The 26,651-nt window shown below is 38.4% G+C and overlaps 25 non-coding genes across 25 annotated transcripts; all 25 read left to right on the top strand.

Annotated features, from left to right (window-relative positions):
- Positions 1-566: 566 nt before the first annotated feature.
- LOC133957643 (5S ribosomal RNA) lies at positions 567-685 on the top strand. The gene has a single exon (XR_009921423.1). It is a non-coding gene; the product is annotated as a 5S ribosomal RNA (ribosomal RNA).
- Positions 686-1,610: 925 nt separating this feature from the next.
- LOC133957688 (5S ribosomal RNA) lies at positions 1,611-1,729 on the top strand. The gene has a single exon (XR_009921465.1). It is a non-coding gene; the product is annotated as a 5S ribosomal RNA (ribosomal RNA).
- Positions 1,730-2,654: 925 nt separating this feature from the next.
- Positions 2,655-2,773, top strand: LOC133957483 (5S ribosomal RNA). Its single transcript, XR_009921272.1, has one exon. It is a non-coding gene; the product is annotated as a 5S ribosomal RNA (ribosomal RNA).
- Positions 2,774-3,698: 925 nt separating this feature from the next.
- LOC133957482 (5S ribosomal RNA) lies at positions 3,699-3,817 on the top strand. The gene has a single exon (XR_009921271.1). It is a non-coding gene; the product is annotated as a 5S ribosomal RNA (ribosomal RNA).
- A 926-nt stretch (positions 3,818-4,743) lies between these two features.
- On the top strand, positions 4,744-4,862 carry LOC133957854 (5S ribosomal RNA). The gene has a single exon (XR_009921622.1). It is a non-coding gene; the product is annotated as a 5S ribosomal RNA (ribosomal RNA).
- A 925-nt stretch (positions 4,863-5,787) lies between these two features.
- LOC133957642 (5S ribosomal RNA) lies at positions 5,788-5,906 on the top strand. The gene has a single exon (XR_009921422.1). It is a non-coding gene; the product is annotated as a 5S ribosomal RNA (ribosomal RNA).
- Positions 5,907-6,831: 925 nt separating this feature from the next.
- On the top strand, positions 6,832-6,950 carry LOC133957759 (5S ribosomal RNA). The gene has a single exon (XR_009921533.1). It is a non-coding gene; the product is annotated as a 5S ribosomal RNA (ribosomal RNA).
- A 925-nt stretch (positions 6,951-7,875) lies between these two features.
- LOC133957481 (5S ribosomal RNA) lies at positions 7,876-7,994 on the top strand. Its single transcript, XR_009921270.1, has one exon. It is a non-coding gene; the product is annotated as a 5S ribosomal RNA (ribosomal RNA).
- Positions 7,995-8,920: 926 nt separating this feature from the next.
- On the top strand, positions 8,921-9,039 carry LOC133957772 (5S ribosomal RNA). The gene has a single exon (XR_009921545.1). It is a non-coding gene; the product is annotated as a 5S ribosomal RNA (ribosomal RNA).
- A 926-nt stretch (positions 9,040-9,965) lies between these two features.
- Positions 9,966-10,084, top strand: LOC133957716 (5S ribosomal RNA). Its single transcript, XR_009921492.1, has one exon. It is a non-coding gene; the product is annotated as a 5S ribosomal RNA (ribosomal RNA).
- A 925-nt stretch (positions 10,085-11,009) lies between these two features.
- On the top strand, positions 11,010-11,128 carry LOC133957715 (5S ribosomal RNA). Its single transcript, XR_009921491.1, has one exon. It is a non-coding gene; the product is annotated as a 5S ribosomal RNA (ribosomal RNA).
- A 925-nt stretch (positions 11,129-12,053) lies between these two features.
- On the top strand, positions 12,054-12,172 carry LOC133957789 (5S ribosomal RNA). Its single transcript, XR_009921560.1, has one exon. It is a non-coding gene; the product is annotated as a 5S ribosomal RNA (ribosomal RNA).
- Positions 12,173-13,097: 925 nt separating this feature from the next.
- LOC133957480 (5S ribosomal RNA) lies at positions 13,098-13,216 on the top strand. The gene has a single exon (XR_009921269.1). It is a non-coding gene; the product is annotated as a 5S ribosomal RNA (ribosomal RNA).
- Positions 13,217-14,141: 925 nt separating this feature from the next.
- LOC133957696 (5S ribosomal RNA) lies at positions 14,142-14,260 on the top strand. The gene has a single exon (XR_009921473.1). It is a non-coding gene; the product is annotated as a 5S ribosomal RNA (ribosomal RNA).
- A 925-nt stretch (positions 14,261-15,185) lies between these two features.
- Positions 15,186-15,304, top strand: LOC133957788 (5S ribosomal RNA). The gene has a single exon (XR_009921559.1). It is a non-coding gene; the product is annotated as a 5S ribosomal RNA (ribosomal RNA).
- A 925-nt stretch (positions 15,305-16,229) lies between these two features.
- On the top strand, positions 16,230-16,348 carry LOC133957479 (5S ribosomal RNA). The gene has a single exon (XR_009921268.1). It is a non-coding gene; the product is annotated as a 5S ribosomal RNA (ribosomal RNA).
- Positions 16,349-17,273: 925 nt separating this feature from the next.
- Positions 17,274-17,392, top strand: LOC133957787 (5S ribosomal RNA). Its single transcript, XR_009921558.1, has one exon. It is a non-coding gene; the product is annotated as a 5S ribosomal RNA (ribosomal RNA).
- Positions 17,393-18,317: 925 nt separating this feature from the next.
- Positions 18,318-18,436, top strand: LOC133957786 (5S ribosomal RNA). Its single transcript, XR_009921557.1, has one exon. It is a non-coding gene; the product is annotated as a 5S ribosomal RNA (ribosomal RNA).
- A 925-nt stretch (positions 18,437-19,361) lies between these two features.
- On the top strand, positions 19,362-19,480 carry LOC133957478 (5S ribosomal RNA). The gene has a single exon (XR_009921267.1). It is a non-coding gene; the product is annotated as a 5S ribosomal RNA (ribosomal RNA).
- A 925-nt stretch (positions 19,481-20,405) lies between these two features.
- On the top strand, positions 20,406-20,524 carry LOC133957477 (5S ribosomal RNA). The gene has a single exon (XR_009921266.1). It is a non-coding gene; the product is annotated as a 5S ribosomal RNA (ribosomal RNA).
- Positions 20,525-21,449: 925 nt separating this feature from the next.
- On the top strand, positions 21,450-21,568 carry LOC133957476 (5S ribosomal RNA). Its single transcript, XR_009921265.1, has one exon. It is a non-coding gene; the product is annotated as a 5S ribosomal RNA (ribosomal RNA).
- A 925-nt stretch (positions 21,569-22,493) lies between these two features.
- On the top strand, positions 22,494-22,612 carry LOC133957474 (5S ribosomal RNA). Its single transcript, XR_009921263.1, has one exon. It is a non-coding gene; the product is annotated as a 5S ribosomal RNA (ribosomal RNA).
- Positions 22,613-23,537: 925 nt separating this feature from the next.
- LOC133957473 (5S ribosomal RNA) lies at positions 23,538-23,656 on the top strand. The gene has a single exon (XR_009921262.1). It is a non-coding gene; the product is annotated as a 5S ribosomal RNA (ribosomal RNA).
- Positions 23,657-24,581: 925 nt separating this feature from the next.
- LOC133957472 (5S ribosomal RNA) lies at positions 24,582-24,700 on the top strand. The gene has a single exon (XR_009921261.1). It is a non-coding gene; the product is annotated as a 5S ribosomal RNA (ribosomal RNA).
- Positions 24,701-25,625: 925 nt separating this feature from the next.
- LOC133957471 (5S ribosomal RNA) lies at positions 25,626-25,744 on the top strand. The gene has a single exon (XR_009921260.1). It is a non-coding gene; the product is annotated as a 5S ribosomal RNA (ribosomal RNA).
- The last annotated feature ends 907 nt before the right edge of the window (positions 25,745-26,651 follow it).

Here is a 26,651-nt window from a genome sequence, read left to right as displayed (position 1 = left end):
TTCTTTTCATTTAAGATAAACAACAACAAAAGATGAGTTTCAATGGACACAAAATAAAAGGAAAGTGTTGGTTATGGTTATGATTCTCTGTATTGCCATCAGAGCTTGGTGTTGCTCCTGCTTCAGAGGAGACACATTTTTGAATGAGCAGGAAAGACTGGCAATCAAAGCAAGAAAGGATATTCAGTCGGAGATCATCATAGGTGGAGGATGAGATTGAACATTCAAATGACATTTGATATTCGAAACACTACTATATTCATGTCAAATTAACATATCACCCTAAAAATGTCATATTTGGAGAGCAGGGTGAAAGAGCAGGGAGAAATTACTCACCATGAAGGAAGAAACAGTATATGCAACCCTGACATTATTACTGAAGGACATTATTAAATTATTGTAGTGATTTTTTTCTTGCTATATTATGAGAAAATTGCACCTTGAGTGTCTTTTCCTTAACATTATATAACAATAAAAAACAAGTTTGGATGGTCACAAAGCAACCATGCTATTGATGATGGTGGCGATTCATATGTATAAATAAGGTATTGTGGGTCGAGTTAATCGCTTACGGCCATACCACCCTGAACACGCCCGATCTCGTCTGATCTCGGAAGCTAAGCAGGGTCGGGCCTGGTTAGTACTTGGATGGGAGACCGCCTGGGAATACCAGGTGCTGTAAGCTTTTAACAATTTTCTTTGCAACCAGCAGAGGGGACTGTTGCTGCTGCTTTAAAGGAGAAGCACCTTTGAAAGAGCACGAAAGACTCAGCATCAAAGAAAACCAGGCTATGGAACACACACACATCATCACTGAAGGAAAAGAGTGAACATTTAAATGACTTTTGATAGTCGAAACACTACTTTATTCATGCACTAGTAACCTATCACTCTCAAAATGTCCTTTTTGGAGAGAAGGATGAAAGAGCGGGGAGTTTACTCACCATCAAGGAAGAAACAGTATATGAAACCCTCACAGTCTTACTGATGGAAATTGTCATGATTTTGTTTCTTGCAATAATATGATAAAATTGCACCTTCAGATTCTTTTCATTTAACATAAACAACAACAAAAGATGAGTTTCAATGGACACAAAATAAAAGGAAAGTGTTGGTTATGGTTATGATTCTCTGTATTGCCATCAGAGCTTGGTGTTGCTCCTGCTTCAGAGGAGACACATTTTTGAATGAGCAGGAAAGACTGGCAATCAAAGCAAGAAAGGATATTCAGTCGGAGATCATCATAGGTGGAGGATGAGATTGAACATTCAAATGACATTTGATATTCGAAACACTACTATATTCATGTCAAATTAACATATCACCCTAAAAATGTCATATTTGGAGAGAAGGGTGAAAGAGCAGGGAGAAATTACTCACCATGAAGGAAGAAACAGTATATGAAACCCTGACATTATTACTGAAGGACATTATTAAATTATTGTAGTGATTTTTTTCTTGCTATATTATGAGAAAATTGCACCGTGAGTGTCTTTTCCTTAACATTTTATAACAATAAAAAACAAGTTTGGATGGTCACAAAGCAACCATGCTATTGATGATGGTGGCGATTCACATGTATAAATAAGGTATTGTGGGTCGAGTTAATTGCTTACGGCCATACCACCCTGAACACGCCCGATCTCGTCCGATCTCGGAAGCTAAGCAGGGTCGGGCCTGGTTAGTACTTGGATGGGAGACCGCCTGGGAATACCAGGTGTTGTAAGCTTTCAACAATTTTCTTTGCAACCAGCAGAGGGGACTGTTGCTGCTGCTTTAAAGGAGAAGCACCTTTGAAAGAGCACGAAAGACTCAGCATCAAAGAAAACCAGGCTATGGAACACACACACATCATCACTGAAGGAAAAGAGTGAACATTTAAATGACTTTTGATAGTCGAAACACTACTTTATTCATGCACTAGTAACCTATCACTCTCAAAATGTCCTATTTGGAGAGAAGGATGAAAGAGCGGGGAGTTTACTCACCATCAAGGAAGAAACAGTATATGAAACCCTCACAGTCTTACTGATGGAAATTGTCATGATTTTGTTTCTTGCAATAATATGATAAAATTGCACCTTCAGATTCTTTTCATTTAAGATAAACAACAACAAAAGATGAGTTTCAATGGACACAAAATAAAAGGAAAGTGTTGGTTATGGTTATGATTCTCTGTATTGCCATCAGAGCTTGGTGTTGCTCCTGCTTCAGAGGAGACACATTTTTGAATGAGCAGGAAAGACTGGCAATCAAAGCAAGAAAGGATATTCAGTCGGAGATCATCATAGGTGGAGGATGAGATTGAACATTCAAATGACATTTGATATTCGAAACACTACTATATTCATGTCAAATTAACATATCACCCTAAAAATGTCATATTTGGAGAGCAGGGTGAAAGAGCAGGGAGAAATTACTCACCATGAAGGAAGAAACAGTATATGAAACCCTGACATTATTACTGAAGGACATTATTAAATTATTGTAGTGATTTTTTTCTTGCTATATTATGAGAAAATTGCACCTTGAGTGTCTTTTCCTTAACATTATATAACAATAAAAAACAAGTTTGGATGGTCACAAAGCAACCATGCTATTGATGATGGTGGCGATTCACATGTATAAATAAGGTATTGTGGGTCGGGTTAATCGCTTACGGCCATACCACCCTGAACACGCCCGATCTCGTCCGATCTCGGAAGCTAAGCAGGGTCGGGCCTGGTTAGTACTTGGATGGGAGACCGCCTGGGAATACCAGGTGCTGTAAGCTTTTAACAATTTTCTTTGCAACCAGCAGAGGGGACTGTTGCTGCTGCTTTAAAGGAGAAGCACCTTTGAAAGAGCACGAAAGACTCAGCATCAAAGAAAACCAGGCTATGGAACACACACACATCATCACTGAAGGAAAAGAGTGAACATTTAAATGACTTTTGATAGTCGAAACACTACTTTATTCATGCACTAGTAACCTATCACTCTCAAAATGTCCTATTTGGAGAGAAGGATGAAAGAGCGGGGAGTTTACTCACCATCAAGGAAGAAACAGTATATGAAACCCTCACAGTCTTACTGATGGAAATTGTCATGATTTTGTTTCTTGCAATAATATGATAAAATTGCACCTTCAGATTCTTTTCATTTAACATAAACAACAACAAAAGATGAGTTTCAATGGACACAAATTAAAAGGAAAGTGTTGGTTATGGTTATGATTCTCTGTATTGCCATCAGAGCTTGGTGTTGCTCCTGCTTCAGAGGAGACACATTTTTGAATGAGCAGGAAAGACTGGCAATCAAAGCAAGAAAGGATATTCAGTCGGAGATCATCATAGGTGGAGGATGAGATTGAACATTCAAATTACATTTTATATTCGAAACACTACTATATTCATGTCAAATTAACATATCACCCTAAAAATGTCATATTTGGAGAGAAGGGTGAAAGAGCAGGGAGAAATTACTCACCATGAAGGAAGAAACAGTATATGAAACCCTGACATTATTACTGAAGGACATTATTAAATTATTGTAGTGATTTTTTTCTTGCTATATTATGAGAAAATTGCACCGTGAGTGTCTTTTCCTTAACATTATATAACAATAAAAAACAAGTTTGGATGGTCACAAAGCAACCATGCTCTTGATGATGGTGGCGATTCACATGTATAAATAAGGTATTGTGGGTCGAGTTAATTGCTTACGGCCATACCACCCTGAACACGCCCGATCTCGTCCGATCTCGGAAGCTAAGCAGGGTCGGGCCTGGTTAGTACTTGGATGGGAGACCGCCTGGGAATACCAGGTGCTGTAAGCTTTTAACAATTTTCTTTGCAACCAGCAGAGGGGACTGTTGCTGCTGCTTTAAAGGAGAAGCACCTTTGAAAGAGCACGAAAGACTCAGCATCAAAGAAAACCAGGCTATGGAACACACACACATCATCACTGAAGGAAAAGAGTGAACATTTAAATGACTTTTGATAGTCGAAACACTACTTTATTCATGCACTAGTAACCTATCACTCTCAAAATGTCCTATTTGGAGAGAAGGATGAAAGAGCGGGGAGTTTACTCACCATCAAGGAAGAAACAGTATATGAAACCCTCACAGTCTTACTGATGGAAATTGTCATGATTTTGTTTCTTGCAATAATATGATAAAATTGCACCTTCAGATTCTTTTCATTTAAGATAAACAACAACAAAAGATGAGTTTCAATGGACACAAAATAAAAGGAAAGTGTTGGTTATGGTTATGATTCTCTGTATTGCCATCAGAGCTTGGTGTTGCTCCTGCTTCAGAGGAGACACATTTTTGAATGAGCAGGAAAGACTGGCAATCAAAGCAAGAAAGGATATTCAGTCGGAGATCATCATAGGTGGAGGATGAGATTGAACATTCAAATGACATTTGATATTCGAAACACTACTATATTCATGTCAAATTAACATATCACCCTAAAAATGTCATATTTGGAGAGCAGGGTGAAAGAGCAGGGAGAAATTACTCACCATGAAGGAAGAAACAGTATATGCAACCCTGACATTATTACTGAAGGACATTATTAAATTATTGTAGTGATTTTTTTCTTGCTATATTATGAGAAAATTGCACCTTGAGTGTCTTTTCCTTAACATTATATAACAATAATAAAACAAGTTTGGATGGTCACAAAGCAACCATGCTATTGATGATGGTGGCGATTCACATGTATAAATAAGGTATTGTGGGTCGAGTTAATCGCTTACGTCCATACCACCCTGAACACGCCCGATCTCGTCCGATCTCGCAAGCTAAGCAGGGTCGGGCCTGGTTAGTACTTGGATGGGAGACCGCCTGGGAATACCAGGTGCTGTAAGCTTTTAACAATTTTCTTTGCAACCAGCAGAGGGGACTGTTGCTGCTGCTTTAAAGGAGAAGCACCTTTGAAAGAGCACGAAAGACTCAGCATCAAAGAAAACCAGGCTATGGAACACACACACATCATCACTGAAGGAAAAGAGTGAACATTTAAATGACTTTTGATAGTCGAAACACTACTTTATTCATGCACTAGTAACCTATCACTCTCAAAATGTCCTATTTGGAGAGAAGGATGAAAGAGCGGGGAGTTTACTCACCATCAAGGAAGAAACAGTATATGAAACCCTCACAGTCTTACTGATGGAAATTGTCATGATTTTGTTTCTTGCAATAATATGATAAAATTGCACCTTCAGATTCTTTTCATTTAACATAAACAACAACAAAAGATGAGTTTCAATGGACACAAAATAAAAGGAAAGTGTTGGTTATGGTTATGATTCTCTGTATTGCCATCAGAGCTTGGTGTTGCTCCTGCTTCAGAGGAGACACATTTTTGAATGAGCAGGAAAGACTGGCAATCAAAGCAAGAAACGATATTCAGTCGGAGATCATCATAGGTGGAGGATGAGATTGAACATTCAAATGACATTTGATATTCGAAACACTACTATATTCATGTCAAATTAACATATCACCCTAAAAATGTCATATTTGGAGAGAAGGGTGAAAGAGCAGGGAGAAATTACTCACCATGAAGGAAGAAACAGTATATGAAACCCTGACATTATTACTGAAGGACATTATTAAATTATTGTAGTGATTTTTTTCTTGCTATATTATGAGAAAATTGCACCTTGAGTGTCTTTTCCTTAACATTATATAACAATAAAAAACAAGTTTGGATGTTCACAAAGCAACCATGCTATTGATGATGGTGGCGATTCACATGTATAAATAAGGTATTGTGGGTCGAGTTAATCGCTTACGGCCATACCACCCTGAACACGCCCGATCTCGTCTGATCTCGGAAGCTAAGCAGGGTCGGGCCTGGTTAGTACTTGGATGGGAGACCGCCTGGGAATACCAGGTGCTGTAAGCTTTTAACAATTTTCTTTGCAACCAGCAGAGGGGACTGTTGCTGCTGCTTTAAAGGAGAAGCACCTTTGAAAGAGCACGAAAGACTCAGCATCAAAGAAAACCAGGCTATGGAACACACACACATCATCACTGAAGGAAAAGAGTGAACATTTAAATGACTTTTGATAGTCGAAACACTACTTTATTCATGCACTAGTAACCTATCACTCTCAAAATGTCCTATTTGGAGAGAAGGATGAAAGAGCGGGGAGTTTACTCACCATCAAGGAAGAAACAGTATATGAAACCCTCACAGTCTTACTGATGGAAATTGTCATGATTTTGTTTCTTGCAATAATATGAAAAAATTGCACCTTCAGATTCTTTTCATTTAAGATAAACAACAACAAAAGATGAGTTTCAATGGACACAAAATAAAAGGAAAGTGTTGGTTATGGTTATGATTCTCTGTATTGCCATCAGAGCTTGGTGTTGCTCCTGCTTCAGAGGAGACACATTTTTGAATGAGCAGGAAAGACTGGCAATCAAAGCAAGAAAGGATATTCAGTCGGAGATCATCATAGGTGGAGGATGAGATTGAACATTCAAATGACATTTGATATTCGAAACACTACTATATTCATGTCAAATTAACATATCACCCTAAAAATGTCATATTTGGAGAGCAGGGTGAAAGAGCAGGGAGAAATTACTCACCATGAAGGAAGAAACAGTACGTGCAACCCTGACATTATTACTGAAGGACATTATTAAATTATTGTAGTGATTTTTTTCTTGCTATATTATGAGAAAATTGCACCTTGAGTGTCTTTTCCTTAACATTATATAACAATAAAAAACAAGTTTGGATGGTCACAAAGCAACCATGCTATTGATGATGGTGGCGATTCACATGTATAAATAAGGTATTGTGGGTCGAGTTAATCGCTTACGGCCATACCACCCTGAACACGCCCGATCTCGTCCGATCTCGGAAGCTAAGCAGGGTCGGGCCTGGTTAGTACTTGAATGGGAGACCGCCTTGGAATACCAGGTGCTGTAAGCTTTTAACAATTTTCTTTGCAACCAGCAGAGGGGACTGTTGCTGCTGCTTTAAAGGAGAAGCACCTTTGAAAGAGCACGAAAGACTCAGCATCAAAGAAAACCAGGCTATGGAACACACACACATCATCACTGAAGGAAAAGAGTGAACATTTAAATGACTTTTGATAGTCGAAACACTACTTTATTCATGCACTAGTAACCTATCACTCTCAAAATGTCCTATTTGGAGAGAATGATGAAAGAGCGGGGAGTTTACTCACCATCAAGGAAGAAACAGTATATGAAACCCTCACAGTCTTACTGATGGAAATTGTCATGATTTTGTTTCTTGCAATAATATGATAAAATTGCACCTTCAGATTCTTTTCATTTAAGATAAACAACAACAAAAGATGAGTTTCAATGGACACAAAATAAAAGGAAAGTGTTGGTTATGGTTATGATTCTCTGTATTGCCATCAGAGCTTGGTGTTGCTCCTGCTTCAGAGGAGACACATTTTTGAATGAGCAGGAAAGACTGGCAATCAAAGCAAGAAAGGATATTCAGTCGGAGATCATCATAGGTGGAGGATGAGATTGAACATTCAAATGACATTTGATATTCGAAACACTACTATATTCATGTCAAATTAACATATCACCCTAAAAATGTCATATTTGGAGAGCAGGGTGAAAGAGCAGGGAGAAATTATTCACCATGAAGGAAGAAACAGTATATGAAACTCTGACATTATTACTGAAGGACATTATTAAATTATTGTAGTGATTTTTTTCTTGCTATATTATGAGAAAATTGCACCTTGAGTGTCTTTTCCTTAACATTATATAACAATAAAAAACAAGTTTGGATGGTCACAAAGCAACCATGCTATTGATGATGGTGGCGATTAACATTTATAAATAAGGTATTGTGGGTCGAGTTAATCGCTTACGGCCATACCACCCTGAACACGCCCGATCTCGTCCGATCTCGGAAGCTAAGCAGGGTCGGGCCTGGTTAGTACTTGGATGGGAGACCGCCTGGGAATACCAGGTGCTGTAAGCTTTTAACAATTTTCTTTGCAACCAGCAGAGGGGACTGTTGCTGCTGCTTTAAAGGAGAAGCACCTTTGAAAGAGCACGAAAGACTCAGCATCAAAGAAAACCAGGCTATGGAACACACACACATCATCACTGAAGGAAAAGAGTGAACATTTAAATGACTTTTGATAGTCGAAACACTACTTTATTCATGCACTAGTAACCTATCACTCTCAAAATGTCCTATTTGGAGAGAAGGATGAAAGAGCGGGGAGTTTACTCACCATCAAGGAAGAAACAGTATATGAAACCCTCACAGTCTTACTGATGGAAATTGTCATGATTTTGTTTCTTGCAATAATATGATAAAATTGCACCTTCAGATTCTTTTCATTTAAGATAAACAACAACAAAAGATGAGTTTCAATGGACACAAAATAAAAGGAAAGTGTTGGTTATGGTTATGATTCTCTGTATTGCCATCAGAGCTTGGTGTTGCTCCTGCTTCAGAGGAGACACATTTTTGAATGAGCAGGAAAGACTGGCAATCAAAGCAAGAAAGGATATTCAGTCGGAGATCATCATAGGTGGAGGATGAGATTGAACATTCAAATGACATTTGATATTCGAAACACTACTATATTCATGTCAAATTAACATATCACCCTAAAAATGTCATATTTGGAGAGCAGGGTGAAAGAGCAGGGAGAAATTACTCACCATGAAGGAAGAAACAGTATATGCAACCCTGACATTATTACTGAAGGACATTATTAAATTATTGTAGTGATTTTTTTCTTGCTATATTATGAGAAAATTGCACCTTGAGTGTCTTTTCCTTAACATTATATAACAATAATAAAACAAGTTTGGATGGTCAGAAAGCAACCATGCTATTGATGATGGTGGCGATTCACATGTATAAATAAGGTATTGTGGGTCGAGTTAATCGCTTACGGCCATACCACCCTGAACACGGCCGATCTCGTCTGATCTCGGAAGCTAAGCAGGGTCGGGCCTGGTTAGTACTTGGATGGGAGACCGCCTGGGAATACCAGGTGCTGTAAGCTTTTAACAATTTACCTTTGCAACCAGCAGAGGGGACTGTTGCTGCTGCTTTAAAGGAGAAGCACCTTTGAAAGAGCACGAAAGACTCAGCATCAAAGAAAACCAGGCTATGGAACACACACACATCATCACTGAAGGAAAAGAGTGAACATTTAAATGACTTTTGATAGTCGAAACACTACTTTATTCATGCACTAGTAACCTATCACTCTCAAAATGTCCTATTTGGAGAGAAGGATGAAAGAGCGGGGAGTTTACTCACCATCAAGGAAGAAACAGTATATGAAACCCTCACAGTCTTACTGATGGAAATTGTCATGATTTTGTTTCTTGCAATAATATGATAAAATTGCACCTTCAGATTCTTTTCATTTAAGATAAACAACAACAAAAGATGAGTTTCAATGGACACAAAATAAAAGGAAAGTGTTGGTTATGGTTATGATTCTCTGTATTGCCATCAGAGCTTGGTGTTGCTCCTGCTTCAGAGGAGACACATTTTTGAATGAGCAGGAAAGACTGGCAATCAAAGCAAGAAAGGATATTCAGTCGGAGATCATCATAGGTGGAGGATGAGATTGAACATTCAAATGACATTTGATATTCGAAACACTACTATATTCATGTCAAATTAACATATCACCCTAAAAATGTCATATTTGGAGAGCAGGGTGAAAGAGCAGGGAGAAATTACTCACCATGAAGGAAGAAACAGTATGTGCAACCCTGACATTATTACTGAAGGACATTATTAAATTATTGTAGTGATTTTTTTCTTGCTATATTATGAGAAAATTGCACCTTGAGTGTCTTTTCCTTAACATTATATAACAATAAAAAACAAGTTTGGATGGTCACAAAGCAACCATGCTATTGATGATGGTGGCGATTCACATGTATAAATAAGGTATTGTGGGTCGAGTTAATCGCTTTCGGCCATACCACCCTGAACACGCCCGATCTCGTCCGATCTCGGAAGCTAAGCAGGGTCGGGCCTGGTTAGTACTTGGATGGGAGACCGCCTGGGAATACCAGGTGCTGTAAGCTTTTAACAATTTTCTTTGCAACCAGCAGAGGGGACTGTTGCTGCTGCTTTAAAGGAGAAGCACCTTTGAAAGAGCACGAAAGACTCAGCATCAAAGAAAACCAGGCTATGGAACACACACACATCATCACTGAAGGAAAAGAGTGAACATTTAAATGACTTTTGATAGTCGAAACACTACTTTATTCATGCACTAGTAACCTATCACTCTCAAAATGTCCTATTTGGAGAGAATGATGAAAGAGCGGGGAGTTTACTCACCATCAAGGAAGAAACAGTATATGAAACCCTCACAGTCTTACTGATGGAAATTGTCATGATTTTGTTTCTTGCAATAATATGATAAAATTGCACCTTCAGATTCTTTTCATTTAAGATAAACAACAACAAAAGATGAGTTTCAATGGACACAAAATAAAAGGAAAGTGTTGGTTATGGTTATGATTCTCTGTATTGCCATCAGAGCTTGGTGTTGCTCCTGCTTCAGAGGAGACACATTTTTGAATGAGCAGGAAAGACTGGCAATCAAAGCAAGAAAGGATATTCAGTCGGAGATCATCATAGGTGGAGGATGAGATTGAACATTCAAATGACATTTGATATTCGAAACACTACTATATTCATGTCAAATTAACATATCACCCTAAAAATGTCATATTTGGAGAGCAGGGTGAAAGAGCAGGGAGAAATTACTCACCATGAAGGAAGAAACAGTATGTGCAACCCTGACATTATTACTGAAGGACATTATTAAATTATTGTAGTGATTTTTTTCTTGCTATATTATGAGAAAATTGCACCTTGAGTGTCTTTTCCTTAACATTATATAACAATAAAAAACAAGTTTGGATGGTCACAAAGCAACCATGCTATTGATGATGGTGGCGATTCACATGTATAAATAAGGTATTGTGGGTCGAGTTAATCGCTTTCGGCCATACCACCCTGAACACGCCCGATCTCGTCCGATCTCGGAAGCTAAGCAGGGTCGGGCCTGGTTAGTACTTGGATGGGAGACCGCCTGGGAATACCAGGTGCTGTAAGCTTTTAACAATTTTCTTTGCAACCAGCAGAGGGGACTGTTGCTGCTGCTTTAAAGGAGAAGCACCTTTGAAAGAGCACGAAAGACTCAGCATCAAAGAAAACCAGGCTATGGAACACACACACATCATCACTGAAGGAAAAGAGTGAACATTTAAATGACTTTTGATAGTCGAAACACTACTTTATTCATGCACTAGTAACCTATCACTCTCAAAATGTCCTATTTGGAGAGAAGGATGAAAGAGCGGGGAGTTTACTCACCATCAAGGAAGAAACAGTATATGAAACCCTCACAGTCTTACTGATGGAAATTGTCATGATTTTGTTTCTTGCAATAATATGATAAAATTGCACCTTCAGATTCTTTTCATTTAAGATAAACAACAACAAAAGATGAGTTTCAATGGACACAAAATAAAAGGAAAGTGTTGGTTATGGTTATGATTCTCTGTATTGCCATCAGAGCTTGGTGTTGCTCCTGCTTCAGAGGAGACACATTTTTGAATGAGCAGGAAAGACTGGCAATCAAAGCAAGAAAGGATATTCAGTCGGAGATCATCATAGGTGGAGGATGAGATTGAACATTCAAATGACATTTGATATTCGAAACACTACTATATTCATGTCAAATTAACATATCACCCTAAAAATGTCATATTTGGAGAGCAGGGTGAAAGAGCAGGGAGAAATTACTCACCATGAAGGAAGAAACAGTATATGCAACCCTGACATTATTACTGAAGGACATTATTAAATTATTGTAGTGATTTTTTTCTTGCTATATTATGAGAAAATTGCACCTTGAGTGTCTTTTCCTTAACATTATATAACAATAAAAAACAAGTTTGGATGGTCACAAAGCAACCATGCTATTGATGATGGTGGCGATTCACATGTATAAATAAGGTATTGTGGGTCGAGTTAATCGCTTACGGCCATACCACCCTGAACACGCCCGATCTCGTCCGATCTCGGAAGCTAAGCAGGGTCGGGCCTGGTTAGTACTTGGATGGGAGACCGCCTGGGAATACCAGGTGCTGTAACTTTTTAACAATTTTCTTTGCAACCAGCAGAGGGGACTGTTGCTGCTGCTTTAAAGGAGAAGCACCTTTGAAAGAGCACGAAAGACTCAGCATCAAAGAAAACCAGGCTATGGAACACACACACATCATCACTGAAGGAAAAGAGTGAACATTTAAATGACTTTTGATAGTCGAAACACTACTTTATTCATGCACTAGTAACCTATCACTCTCAAAATGTCCTATTTGGAGAGAAGGATGAAAGAGCGGGGAGTTTACTCACCATCAAGGAAGAAACAGTATATGAAACCCTCACAGTCTTACTGATGGAAATTGTCATGATTTTGTTTCTTGCAATAATATGATAAAATTGCACCTTCAGATTCTTTTCATTTAAGATAAACAACAACAAAAGATGAGTTTCAATGGACACAAAATAAAAGGAAAGTGTTGGTTATGGTTATGATTCTCTGTATTGCCATCAGAGCTTGGTGTTGCTCCTGCTTCAGAGGAGACACATTTTTGAATGAGCAGGAAAGACTGGCAATCAAAGCAAGAAAGGATATTCAGTCGGAGATCATCATAGGTGGAGGATGAGATTGAACATTCAAATGACATTTGATATTCGAAACACTACTATATTCATGTCAAATTAACATATCACCCTAAAAATGTCATATTTGGAGAGAAGGGTGAAAGAGCAGGGAGAAATTACTCACCATGAAGGAAGAAACAGTATATGAAACCCTGACATTATTACTGAAGGACATTATTAAATTATTGTAGTGATTTTTTTCTTGCTATATTATGAGAAAATTGCACCGTGAGTGTCTTTTCCTTAACATTATATAACAATAAAAAACAAGTTTGGATGGTCACAAAGCAACCATGCTATTGATGATGGTGGCGATTCACATGTATAAATAAGGTATTGTGGGTCGAGATAATTGCTTACGGCCATACCACCCTGAACACGCCCGATCTCGTCCGATCTCGGAAGCTAAGCAGGGTCGGGCCTGGTTAGTACTTGGATGGGAGACCGCCTGGGAATACCAGGTGCTGTAAGCTTTTAACAATTTTCTTTGCAACCAGCAGAGGGGACTGTTGCTGCTGCTTTAAAGGAGAAGCACCTTTGAAAGAGCACGAAAGACTCAGCATCAAAGAAAACCAGGCTATGGAACACACACACATCATCACTGAAGGAAAAGAGTGAACATTTAAATGACTTTTGATAGTCGAAACACTACTTTATTCATGCACTAGTAACCTATCACTCTCAAAATGTCCTATTTGGAGAGAAAGATGAAAGAGCGGGGAGTTTACTCACCATCAAGGAAGAAACAGTATATGAAACCCTCACAGTCTTACTGATGGAAATTGTCATGATTTTGTTTCTTGCAATAATATGATAAAATTGCACCTTCAGATTCTTTTCATTTAAGATAAACAACAACAAAAGATGAGTTTCAATGGACACAAAATAAAAGGAAAGTGTTGGTTATGGTTATGATTCTCTGTATTGCCATCAGAGCTTGGTGTTGCTCCTGCTTCAGAGGAGACACATTTTTGAATGAGCAGGAAAGACTGGCAATCAAAGCAAGAAAGGATATTCAGTCGGAGATCATCATAGGTGGAGGATGAGATTGAACATTCAAATGACATTTGATATTCGAAACACTACTATATTCATGTCAAATTAACATATCACCCTAAAAATGTCATATTTGGAGAGCAGGGTGAAAGAGCAGGGAGAAATTACTCACCATGAAGGAAGAAACAGTATGTGCAACCCTGACATTATTACTGAAGGACATTATTAAATTATTGTAGTGATTTTTTTCTTGCTATATTATGAGAAAATTGCACCTTGAGTGTCTTTTCCTTAACATTATATAACAATAAAAAACAAGTTTGGATGGTCACAAAGCAACCATGCTATTGATGATGGTGGCGATTCACATGTATAAATAAGGTATTGTGGGTCGAGTTAATCGCTTACGGCCATACCACCCTGAACACGCCTGATCTCGTCCGATCTCGGAAGCTAAGCAGGGTCGGGCCTGGTTAGTACTTGGATGGGAGACCGCCTGGGAATACCAGGTGCTGTAAGCTTTTAACAATTTTCTTTGCAACCAGCAGAGGGGACTGTTGCTGCTGCTTTAAAGGAGAAGCACCTTTGAAAGAGCACGAAAGACTCAGCATCAAAGAAAACCAGGCTATGGAACACACACACATCATCACTGAAGGAAAAGAGTGAACATTTAAATGACTTTTGATAGTCGAAACACTACTTTATTCATGCACTAGTAACCTATCACTCTCAAAATGTCCTATTTGGAGAGAAGGATGAAAGAGCGGGGAGTTTACTCACCATCAAGGAAGAAACAGTATATGAAACCCTCACAGTCTTACTGATGGAAATTGTCATGATTTTGTTTCTTGCAATAATATGATAAAATTGCACCTTCAGATTCTTTTCATTTAAGATAAACAACAACAAAAGATGAGTTTCAATGGACACAAAATAAAAGGAAAGTGTTGGTTATGGTTATGATTCTCTGTATTGCCATCAGAGCTTGGTGTTGCTCCTGCTTCAGAGGAGACACATTTTTGAATGAGCAGGAAAGACTGGCAATCAAAGCAAGAAAGGATATTCAGTCGGAGATCATCATAGGTGGAGGATGAGATTGAACATTCAAATGACATTTGATATTCGAAACACTACTATATTCATGTCAAATTAACATATCACCCTAAAAATGTCATATTTGGAGAGCAGGGTGAAAGAGCAGGGAGAAATTACTCACCATGAAGGAAGAAACAGTATATGCAACCCTGACATTATTACTGAAGGACATTATTAAATTATTGTAGTGATTTTTTTCTTGCTATATTATGAGAAAATTGCACCTTGAGTGTCTTTTCCTTAACATTATATAACAATAAAAAACAAGTTTGGATGGTCACAAAGCAACCATGCTATTGATGATGGTGGCGATTCACATGTATAAATAAGGTATTGTGGGTCGAGTTAATCGCTTACGGCCATACCACCCTGAACACGCCCGATCTCGTCCGATCTCGGAAGCTAAGCAGGGTCGGGCCTGGTTAGTACTTGGATGGGAGACCGCCTGGGAATACCAGGTGCTGTAACTTTTTAACAATTTTCTTTGCAACCAGCAGAGGGGACTGTTGCTGCTGCTTTAAAGGAGAAGCACCTTTGAAAGAGCACGAAAGACTCAGCATCAAAGAAAACCAGGCTATGGAACACACACACATCATCACTGAAGGAAAAGAGTGAACATTTAAATGACTTTTGATAGTCGAAACACTACTTTATTCATGCACTAGTAACCTATCACTCTCAAAATGTCCTATTTGGAGAGAAGGATGAAAGAGCGGGGAGTTTACTCACCATCAAGGAAGAAACAGTATATGAAACCCTCACAGTCTTACTGATGGAAATTGTCATGATTTTGTTTCTTGCAATAATATGATAAAATTGCACCTTCAGATTCTTTTCATTTAAGATAAACAACAACAAAAGATGAGTTTCAATGGACACAAAATAAAAGGAAAGTGTTGGTTATGGTTATGATTCTCTGTATTGCCATCAGAGCTTGGTGTTGCTCCTGCTTCAGAGGAGACACATTTTTGAATGAGCAGGAAAGACTGGCAATCAAAGCAAGAAAGGATATTCAGTCGGAGATCATCATAGGTGGAGGATGAGATTGAACATTCAAATGACATTTGATATTCGAAACACTACTATATTCATGTCAAATTAACATATCACCCTAAAAATGTCATATTTGGAGAGAAGGGTGAAAGAGCAGGGAGAAATTACTCACCATGAAGGAAGAAACAGTATATGAAACCCTGACATTATTACTGAAGGACATTATTAAATTATTGTAGTGATTTTTTTCTTGCTATATTATGAGAAAATTGCACCGTGAGTGTCTTTTCCTTAACATTATATAACAATAAAAAACAAGTTTGGATGGTCACAAAGCAACCATGCTATTGATGATGGTGGCGATTCACATGTATAAATAAGGTATTGTGGGTCGAGATAATTGCTTACGGCCATACCACCCTGAACACGCCCGATCTCGTCCGATCTCGGAAGCTAAGCAGGGTCGGGCCTGGTTAGTACTTGGATGGGAGACCGCCTGGGAATACCAGGTGCTGTAAGCTTTTAACAATTTTCTTTGCAACCAGCAGAGGGGACTGTTGCTGCTGCTTTAAAGGAGAAGCACCTTTGAAAGAGCACGAAAGACTCAGCATCAAAGAAAACCAGGCTATGGAACACACACACATCATCACTGAAGGAAAAGAGTGAACATTTAAATGACTTTTGATAGTCGAAACACTACTTTATTCATGCACTAGTAACCTATCACTCTCAAAATGTCCTATTTGGAGAGAAAGATGAAAGAGCGGGGAGTTTACTCACCATCAAGGAAGAAACAGTATATGAAACCCTCACAGTCTTACTGATGGAAATTGTCATGATTTTGTTTCTTGCAATAATATGATAAAATTGCACCTTCAGATTCTTTTCATTTAAGATAAACAACAACAAAAGATGAGTTTCAATGGACACAAAATAAAAGGAAAGTGTTGGTTATGGTTATGATTCTCTGTATTGCCATCAGAGCTTGGTGTTGCTCCTGCTTCAGAGGAGACACATTTTTGAATGAGCAGGAAAGACTGGCAATCAAAGCAAGAAAGGATATTCAGTCGGAGATCATCATAGGTGGAGGATGAGATTGAACATTCAAATGACATTTGATATTCGAAACACTACTATATTCATGTCAAATTAACATATCACCCTAAAAATGTCATATTTGGAGAGCAGGGTGAAAGAGCAGGGAGAAATTACTCACCATGAAGGAAGAAACAGTATGTGCAACCCTGACATTATTACTGAAGGACATTATTAAATTATTGTAGTGATTTTTTTCTTGCTATATTATGAGAAAATTGCACCTTGAGTGTCTTTTCCTTAACATTATATAACAATAAAAAACAAGTTTGGATGGTCACAAAGCAACCATGCTATTGATGATGGTGGCGATTCACATGTATAAATAAGGTATTGTGGGTCGAGTTAATCGCTTACGGCCATACCACCCTGAACACGCCCGATCTCGTCCGATCTCGGAAGCTAAGCAGGGTCGGGCCTGGTTAGTACTTGGATGGGAGACCGCCTGGGAATACCAGGTGCTGTAACTTTTTAACAATTTTCTTTGCAACCAGCAGAGGGGACTGTTGCTGCTGCTTTAAAGGAGAAGCACCTTTGAAAGAGCACGAAAGACTCAGCATCAAAGAAAACCAGGCTATGGAACACACACACATCATCACTGAAGGAAAAGAGTGAACATTTAAATGACTTTTGATAGTCGAAACACTACTTTATTCATGCACTAGTAACCTATCACTCTCAAAATGTCCTATTTGGAGAGAAGGATGAAAGAGCGGGGAGTTTACTCACCATCAAGGAAGAAACAGTATATGAAACCCTCACAGTCTTACTGATGGAAATTGTCATGATTTTGTTTCTTGCAATAATATGATAAAATTGCACCTTCAGATTCTTTTCATTTAAGATAAACAACAACAAAAGATGAGTTTCAATGGACACAAAATAAAAGGAAAGTGTTGGTTATGGTTATGATTCTCTGTATTGCCATCAGAGCTTGGTGTTGCTCCTGCTTCAGAGGAGACACATTTTTGAATGAGCAGGAAAGACTGGCAATCAAAGCAAGAAAGGATATTCAGTCGGAGATCATCATAGGTGGAGGATGAGATTGAACATTCAAATGACATTTGATATTCGAAACACTACTATATTCATGTCAAATTAACATATCACCCTAAAAATGTCATATTTGGAGAGCAGGGTGAAAGAGCAGGGAGAAATTACTCACCATGAAGGAAGAAACAGTATATGCAACCCTGACATTATTACTGAAGGACATTATTAAATTATTGTAGTGATTTTTTTCTTGCTATATTATGAGAAAATTGCACCTTGAGTGTCTTTTCCTTAACATTATATAACAATAAAAAACAAGTTTGGATGGTCACAAAGCAACCATGCTATTGATGATGGTGGCGATTCACATGTATAAATAAGGTATTGTGGGTCGAGTTAATCGCTTACGGCCATACCACCCTGAACACGCCCGATCTCGTCCGATCTCGGAAGCTAAGCAGGGTCGGGCCTGGTTAGTACTTGGATGGGAGACCGCCTGGGAATACCAGGTGCTGTAACTTTTTAACAATTTTCTTTGCAACCAGCAGAGGGGACTGTTGCTGCTGCTTTAAAGGAGAAGCACCTTTGAAAGAGCACGAAAGACTCAGCATCAAAGAAAACCAGGCTATGGAACACACACACATCATCACTGAAGGAAAAGAGTGAACATTTAAATGACTTTTGATAGTCGAAACACTACTTTATTCATGCACTAGTAACCTATCACTCTCAAAATGTCCTATTTGGAGAGAAGGATGAAAGAGCGGGGAGTTTACTCACCATCAAGGAAGAAACAGTATATGAAACCCTCACAGTCTTACTGATGGAAATTGTCATGATTTTGTTTCTTGCAATAATATGATAAAATTGCACCTTCAGATTCTTTTCATTTAAGATAAACAACAACAAAAGATGAGTTTCAATGGACACAAAATAAAAGGAAAGTGTTGGTTATGGTTATGATTCTCTGTATTGCCATCAGAGCTTGGTGTTGCTCCTGCTTCAGAGGAGACACATTTTTGAATGAGCAGGAAAGACTGGCAATCAAAGCAAGAAAGGATATTCAGTCGGAGATCATCATAGGTGGAGGATGAGATTGAACATTCAAATGACATTTGATATTCGAAACACTACTATATTCATGTCAAATTAACATATCACCCTAAAAATGTCATATTTGGAGAGAAGGGTGAAAGAGCAGGGAGAAATTACTCACCATGAAGGAAGAAACAGTATATGAAACCCTGACATTATTACTGAAGGACATTATTAAATTATTGTAGTGATTTTTTTCTTGCTATATTATGAGAAAATTGCACCGTGAGTGTCTTTTCCTTAACATTATATAACAATAAAAAACAAGTTTGGATGGTCACAAAGCAACCATGCTATTGATGATGGTGGCGATTCACATGTATAAATAAGGTATTGTGGGTCGAGATAATTGCTTACGGCCATACCACCCTGAACACGCCCGATCTCGTCCGATCTCGGAAGCTAAGCAGGGTCGGGCCTGGTTAGTACTTGGATGGGAGACCGCCTGGGAATACCAGGTGCTGTAAGCTTTTAACAATTTTCTTTGCAACCAGCAGAGGGGACTGTTGCTGCTGCTTTAAAGGAGAAGCACCTTTGAAAGAGCACGAAAGACTCAGCATCAAAGAAAACCAGGCTATGGAACACACACACATCATCACTGAAGGAAAAGAGTGAACATTTAAATGACTTTTGATAGTCGAAACACTACTTTATTCATGCACTAGTAACCTATCACTCTCAAAATGTCCTATTTGGAGAGAAAGATGAAAGAGCGGGGAGTTTACTCACCATCAAGGAAGAAACAGTATATGAAACCCTCACAGTCTTACTGATGGAAATTGTCATGATTTTGTTTCTTGCAATAATATGATAAAATTGCACCTTCAGATTCTTTTCATTTAAGATAAACAACAACAAAAGATGAGTTTCAATGGACACAAAATAAAAGGAAAGTGTTGGTTATGGTTATGATTCTCTGTATTGCCATCAGAGCTTGGTGTTGCTCCTGCTTCAGAGGAGACACATTTTTGAATGAGCAGGAAAGACTGGCAATCAAAGCAAGAAAGGATATTCAGTCGGAGATCATCATAGGTGGAGGATGAGATTGAACATTCAAATGACATTTGATATTCGAAACACTACTATATTCATGTCAAATTAACATATCACCCTAAAAATGTCATATTTGGAGAGCAGGGTGAAAGAGCAGGGAGAAATTACTCACCATGAAGGAAGAAACAGTATGTGCAACCCTGACATTATTACTGAAGGACATTATTAAATTATTGTAGTGATTTTTTTCTTGCTATATTATGAGAAAATTGCACCTTGAGTGTCTTTTCCTTAACATTATATAACAATAAAAAACAAGTTTGGATGGTCACAAAGCAACCATGCTATTGATGATGGTGGCGATTCACATGTATAAATAAGGTATTGTGGGTAGAGTTAATCGCTTACGGCCATACCACCCTGAACACGCCCGATCTCGTCCGATCTCGGAAGCTAAGCAGGGTCGGGCCTGGTTAGTACTTGGATGGGAGACCGCCTGGGAATACCAGGTGCTGTAAGCTTTTAACAATTTTCTTTGCAACCAGCAGAGGGGACTGTTGCTGCTGCTTTAAAGGAGAAGCACCTTTGAAAGAGCACGAAAGACTCAGCATCAAAGAAAACCAGGCTATGGAACACACACACATCATCACTGAAGGAAAAGAGTGAACATTTAAATGACTTTTGATAGTCGAAACACTACTTTATTCATGCACTAGTAACCTATCACTCTCAAAATGTCCTATTTGGAGAGAAGGATGAAAGAGCGGGGAGTTTACTCACCATCAAGGAAGAAACAGTATATGAAACCCTCACAGTCTTACTGATGGAAATTGTCATGATTTTGTTTCTTGCAATAATATGATAAAATTGCACCTTCAGATTCTTTTCATTTAAGATAAACAACAACAAAAGATGAGTTTCAATGGACACAAAATAAAAGGAAAGTGTTGGTTATGGTTATGATTCTCTGTATTGCCATCAGAGCTTGGTGTTGCTCCTGCTTCAGAGGAGACACATTTTTGAATGAGCAGGAAAGACTGGCAATCAAAGCAAGAAAGGATATTCAGTCGGAGATCATCATAGGTGGAGGATGAGATTGAACATTCAAATGACATTTGATATTCGAAACACTACTATATTCATGTCAAATTAACATATCACCCTAAAAATGTCATATTTGGAGAGCAGGGTGAAAGAGCAGGGAGAAATTACTCACCATGAAGGAAGAAACAGTATGTGCAACCCTGACATTATTACTGAAGGACATTATTAAATTATTGTAGTGATTTTTTTCTTGCTTTATTATGAGAAAATTGCACCTTGAGTGTCTTTTCCTTAACATTATATAACAATAAAAAACAAGTTTGGATGGTCACAAAGCAACCATGCTATTGATGATGGTGGCGATTCACATGTATAAATAAGGTATTGTGGGTCCAGTTAATCGCTTACGGCCATACCACCCTGAACACGCCCGATCTCGTCCGATCTCGGAAGCTAAGCAGGGTCGGGCCTGGTTAGTACTTGGATGGGAGACCGCCTGGGAATACCAGGTGCTGTAAGCTTTTAACAATTTTCTTTGCAACCAGCAGAGGGGACTGTTGCTGCTGCTTTAAAGGAGAAGCACCTTTGAAAGAGCACGAAAGACTCAGCATCAAAGAAAACCAGGCTATGGAACACACACACATCATCACTGAAGGAAAAGAGTGAACATTTAAATGACTTTTGATAGTCGAAACACTACTTTATTCATGCACTAGTAACCTATCACTCTCAAAATGTCCTATTTGGAGAGAAGGATGAAAGAGCGGGGAGTTTACTCACCATCAAGGAAGAAACAGTATATGAAACCCTCACAGTCTTACTGATGGAAATTGTCATGATTTTGTTTCTTGCAATAATATGGTAAAATTGCACCTTCAGATTCTTTTCATTTAAGATAAACAACAACAAAAGATGAGTTTCAATGGACACAAAATAAAAGGAAAGTGTTGGTTATGGTTATGATTCTCTGTATTGCCATCAGAGCTTGGTGTTGCTCCTGCTTCAGAGGAGACACATTTTTGAATGAGCAGGAAAGACTGGCAATCAAAGCAAGAAAGGATATTCAGTCGGAGATCATCATAGGTGGAGGATGAGATTGAACATTCAAATGACATTTGATATTCGAAACATTACTATATTCATGTCAAATTAACATATCACCCTAAAAATGTCATATTTGGAGAGCAGGGTGAAAGAGCAGGGAGAAATTACTCACCATGAAGGAAGAAACAGTATATGCAACCCTGACATTATTACTGAAGGACATTATTAAATTATTGTAGTGATTTTTTTCTTGCTATATTATGAGAAAATTGCACCTTGAGTGTCTTTTCCTTAACATTATATAACAATAAAAAACAAGTTTGGATGGTCACAAAGCAACCATGCTATTGATGATGGTGGCGATTCACATGTATAAATAAGGTATTGTGGGTCGAGTTAATCGCTTACGGCCATACCACCCTGAACACGCCCGATCTCGTCCGATCTCGGAAGCTAAGCAGGGTCGGGCCTGGTTAGTACTTGGATGGGAGACCGCCTGGGAATACCAGGTGCTGTAAGCTTTTAACAATTTTCTTTGCAACCAGCAGAGGGGACTGTTGCTGCTGCTTTAAAGGAGAAGCACCTTTGAAAGAGCACGAAAGACTCAGCATCAAAGAAAACCAGGCTATGGAACACACACACATCATCACTGAAGGAAAAGAGTGAACATTTAAATGACTTTTGATAGTCGAAACACTACTTTATTCATGCACTAGTAACCTATCACTCTCAAAATGTCCTATTTGGAGAGAAGGATGAAAGAGCGGGGAGTTTACTCACCATCAAGGAAGAAACAGTATATGAAACCCTCACAGTCTTACTGATGGAAATTGTCATGATTTTGTTTCTTGCAATAATATGATAAAATTGCACCTTCAGATTCTTTTCATTTAAGATAAACAACAACAAAAGATGAGTTTCAATGGACACAAAATAAAAGGAAAGTGTTGGTTATGGTTATGATTCTCTGTATTGCCATCAGAGCTTGGTGTTGCTCCTGCTTCAGAGGAGACACATTTTTGAATGAGCAGGAAAGACTGGCAATCAAAGCAAGAAAGGATATTCAGTCGGAGATCATCATAGGTGGAGGATGAGATTGAACATTCAAATGACATTTGATATTCGAAACATTACTATATTCATGTCAAATTAACATATCACCCTAAAAATGTCATATTTGGAGAGCAGGGTGAAAGAGCAGGGAGAAATTACTCACCATGAAGGAAGAAACAGTATATGCAACCCTGACATTATTACTGAAGGACATTATTAAATTATTGTAGTGATTTTTTTCTTGCTATATTATGAGAAAAATGCACCTTGAGTGTCTTTTCCTTAACATTATATAACAATAAAAAACAAGTTTGGATGGTCACAAAGCAACCATGCTATTGATGATGGTGGCGATTCACATGTATAAATAAGGTATTGTGGGTCGAGTTAATCGCTTACGGCCATACCACCCTGAACACGCCCGATCTCGTCCGATCTCGGAAGCTAAGCAGGGTCGGGCCTGGTTAGTACTTGGATGGGAGACCGCCTGGGAATACCAGGTGCTGTAAGCTTTTAACAATTTTCTTTGCAACCAGCAGAGGGGACTGTTGCTGCTGCTTTAAAGGAGAAGCACCTTTGAAAGAGCACGAAAGACTCAGCATCAAAGAAAACCAGGCTATGGAACACACACACATCATCACTGAAGGAAAAGAGTGAACATTTAAATGACTTTTGATAGTCGAAACACTACTTTATTCATGCACTAGTAACCTATCACTCTCAAAATGTCCTATTTGGAGAGAAGGATGAAAGAGCGGGGAGTTTACTCACCATCAAGGAAGAAACAGTATATGAAACCCTCACAGTCTTACTGATGGAAATTGTCATGATTTTGTTTCTTGCAATAATATGATAAAATTGCACCTTCAGATTCTTTTCATTTAAGATAAACAACAACAAAAGATGAGTTTCAATGGACACAAAATAAAAGGAAAGTGTTGGTTATGGTTATGATTCTCTGTATTGCCATCAGAGCTTGGTGTTGCTCCTGCTTCAGAGGAGACACATTTTTGAATGAGCAGGAAAGACTGGCAATCAAAGCAAGAAAGGATATTCAGTCGGAGATCATCATAGGTGGAGGATGAGATTGAACATTCAAATGACATTTGATATTCGAAACACTACTATATTCATGTCAAATTAACATATCACCCTAAAAATGTCATATTTGGAGAGCAGGGTGAAAGAGCAGGGAGAAATTACTCACCATGAAGGAAGAAACAGTATATGAAACCCTGACATTATTACTGAAGGACATTATTAAATTATTGTAGTGATTTTTTTCTTGCTATATTATGAGAAAATTGCACCTTGAGTGTCTTTTCCTTAACATTATATAACAATAAAAAACAAGTTTGGATGGTCACAAAGCAACCATGCTATTGATGATGGTGGCGATTCACATGTATAAATAAGGTATTGTGGGTCGAGTTAATCGCTTACGGCCATACCACCCTGAACACGCCCGATCTCGTCCGATCTCGGAAGCTAAGCAGGGTCGGGCCTGGTTAGTACTTGGATGGGAGACCGCCTGGGAATACCAGGTGCTGTAAGCTTTTAACATTTTTCTTTGCAACCAGCAGAGGGGACTGTTGCTGCTGCTTTAAAGGAGAAGCACCTTTGAAAGAGCACGAAAGACTCAGCATCAAAGAAAACCAGGCTATGGAACACACACACATCATCACTGAAGGAAAAGAGTGAACATTTAAATGACTTTTGATAGTCGAAACACTACTTTATTCATGCACTAGTAACCTATCACTCTCAAAATGTCCTATTTGGAGAGAAGGATGAAAGAGCGGGGAGTTTACTCACCATCAAGGAAGAAACAGTATATGAAACCCACACAGTCTTACTGATGGAAATTGTCATGATTTTGTTTCTTGCAATAATATGATAAAATTGCACCTTCAGATTCTTTTCATTTAAGATAAACAACAACAAAAGATGAGTTTCAATGGAAACAAAATAAAAGGAAAGTGTTGGTTATGGTTATGATTCTCTGTATTGCCATCAGAGCTTGGTGTTGCTCCTGCTTCAGAGGAGACACATTTTTGAATGAGCAGGAAAGACTGGCAATCAAAGCAAGAAAGGATATTCAGTCGGAGATCATCATAGGTGGAGGATGAGATTGAACATTCAAATGACATTTGATATTCGAAACACTACTATATTCATGTCAAATTAACATATCACCCTAAAAATGTCATATTTGGAGAGCAGGGTGAAAGAGCAGGGAGAAATTACTCACCATGAAGGAAGAAACAGTATATGAAACCCTGACATTATTACTGAAGGACATTATTAAATTATTGTAGTGATTTTTTTCTTTCCATATTATGAGAAAATTGCACCTTGAGTGTCTTTTCCTTAACATTATATAACAATAAAAAACAAGTTTGGATGGTCACAAAGCAACCATGCTATTGATGATGGTGGCGATTCACATGTATAAATAAGGTATTGTGGGTCGAGTTAATCGCTTACGGCCATACCACCCTGAACACGCCCGATCTCGTCCGATCTCGGAAGCTAAGCAGGGTCGGGCCTGGTTAGTACTTGGATGGGAGACCGCCTGGGAATACCAGGTGCTGTAAGCTTTTAACAATTTTCTTTGCAACCAGCAGAGGGGACTGTTGCTGCTGCTTTAAAGGAGAAGCACCTTTGAAAGAGCACGAAAGACTCAGCATCAAAGAAAACCAGGCTATGGAACACACACACATCATCACTGAAGGAAAAGAGTGAACATTTAAATGACTTTTGATAGTCGAAACACTACTTTATTCATTCACTAGTAACCTATCACTCTCAAAATGTCCTATTTGGAGAGAAGGATGAAAGAGCGGGGAGTTTACTCACCATCAAGGAAGAAACAGTATATGAAACCCTCACAGTCTTACTGATGGAAATTGTCATGATTTTGTTTCTTGCAATAATATGATAAAATTGCACCTTCAGATTCTTTTCATTTAACATAAACAACAACAAAAGATGAGTTTCAATGGACACAAAATAAAAGGAAAGTGTTGGTTATGGTTATGATTCTCTGTATTGCCATCAGAGCTTGGTGTTGCTCCTGCTTCAGAGGAGACACATTTTTGAATGAGCAGGAAAGACTGGCAATCAAAGCAAGAAAGGATATTCAGTCGGAGATCATCATAGGTGGAGGATGAGATTGAACATTCAAATGACATTTGATATTCGAAACACTACTATATTCATGTCAAATTAACATATCACCCTAAAAATGTCATATTTGGAGAGCAGGGTGAAAGAGCAGGGAGAAATTACTCACCATGAAGGAAGAAACAGTATATGAAACCCTGACATTATTACTGAAGGACATTATTAAATTATTGTAGTGATTTTTTTCTTGCTATATTATGAGAAAATTGCACCTTGAGTGTCTTTCCCTTAACATTATATAACAATAAAAAACAAGTTTGGATGGTCACAAAGCAACCATGCTATTGATGATGGTGGCGATTCACATGTATAAATAAGGTA

This window comes from Platichthys flesus, chromosome 7, assembly GCF_949316205.1.
Source record: "Platichthys flesus chromosome 7, fPlaFle2.1, whole genome shotgun sequence".
Classification (NCBI taxonomy): Eukaryota; Metazoa; Chordata; class Actinopteri; order Pleuronectiformes; family Pleuronectidae; genus Platichthys; species Platichthys flesus.
This window is presented reverse-complemented; position numbering and strand designations above follow the sequence as displayed.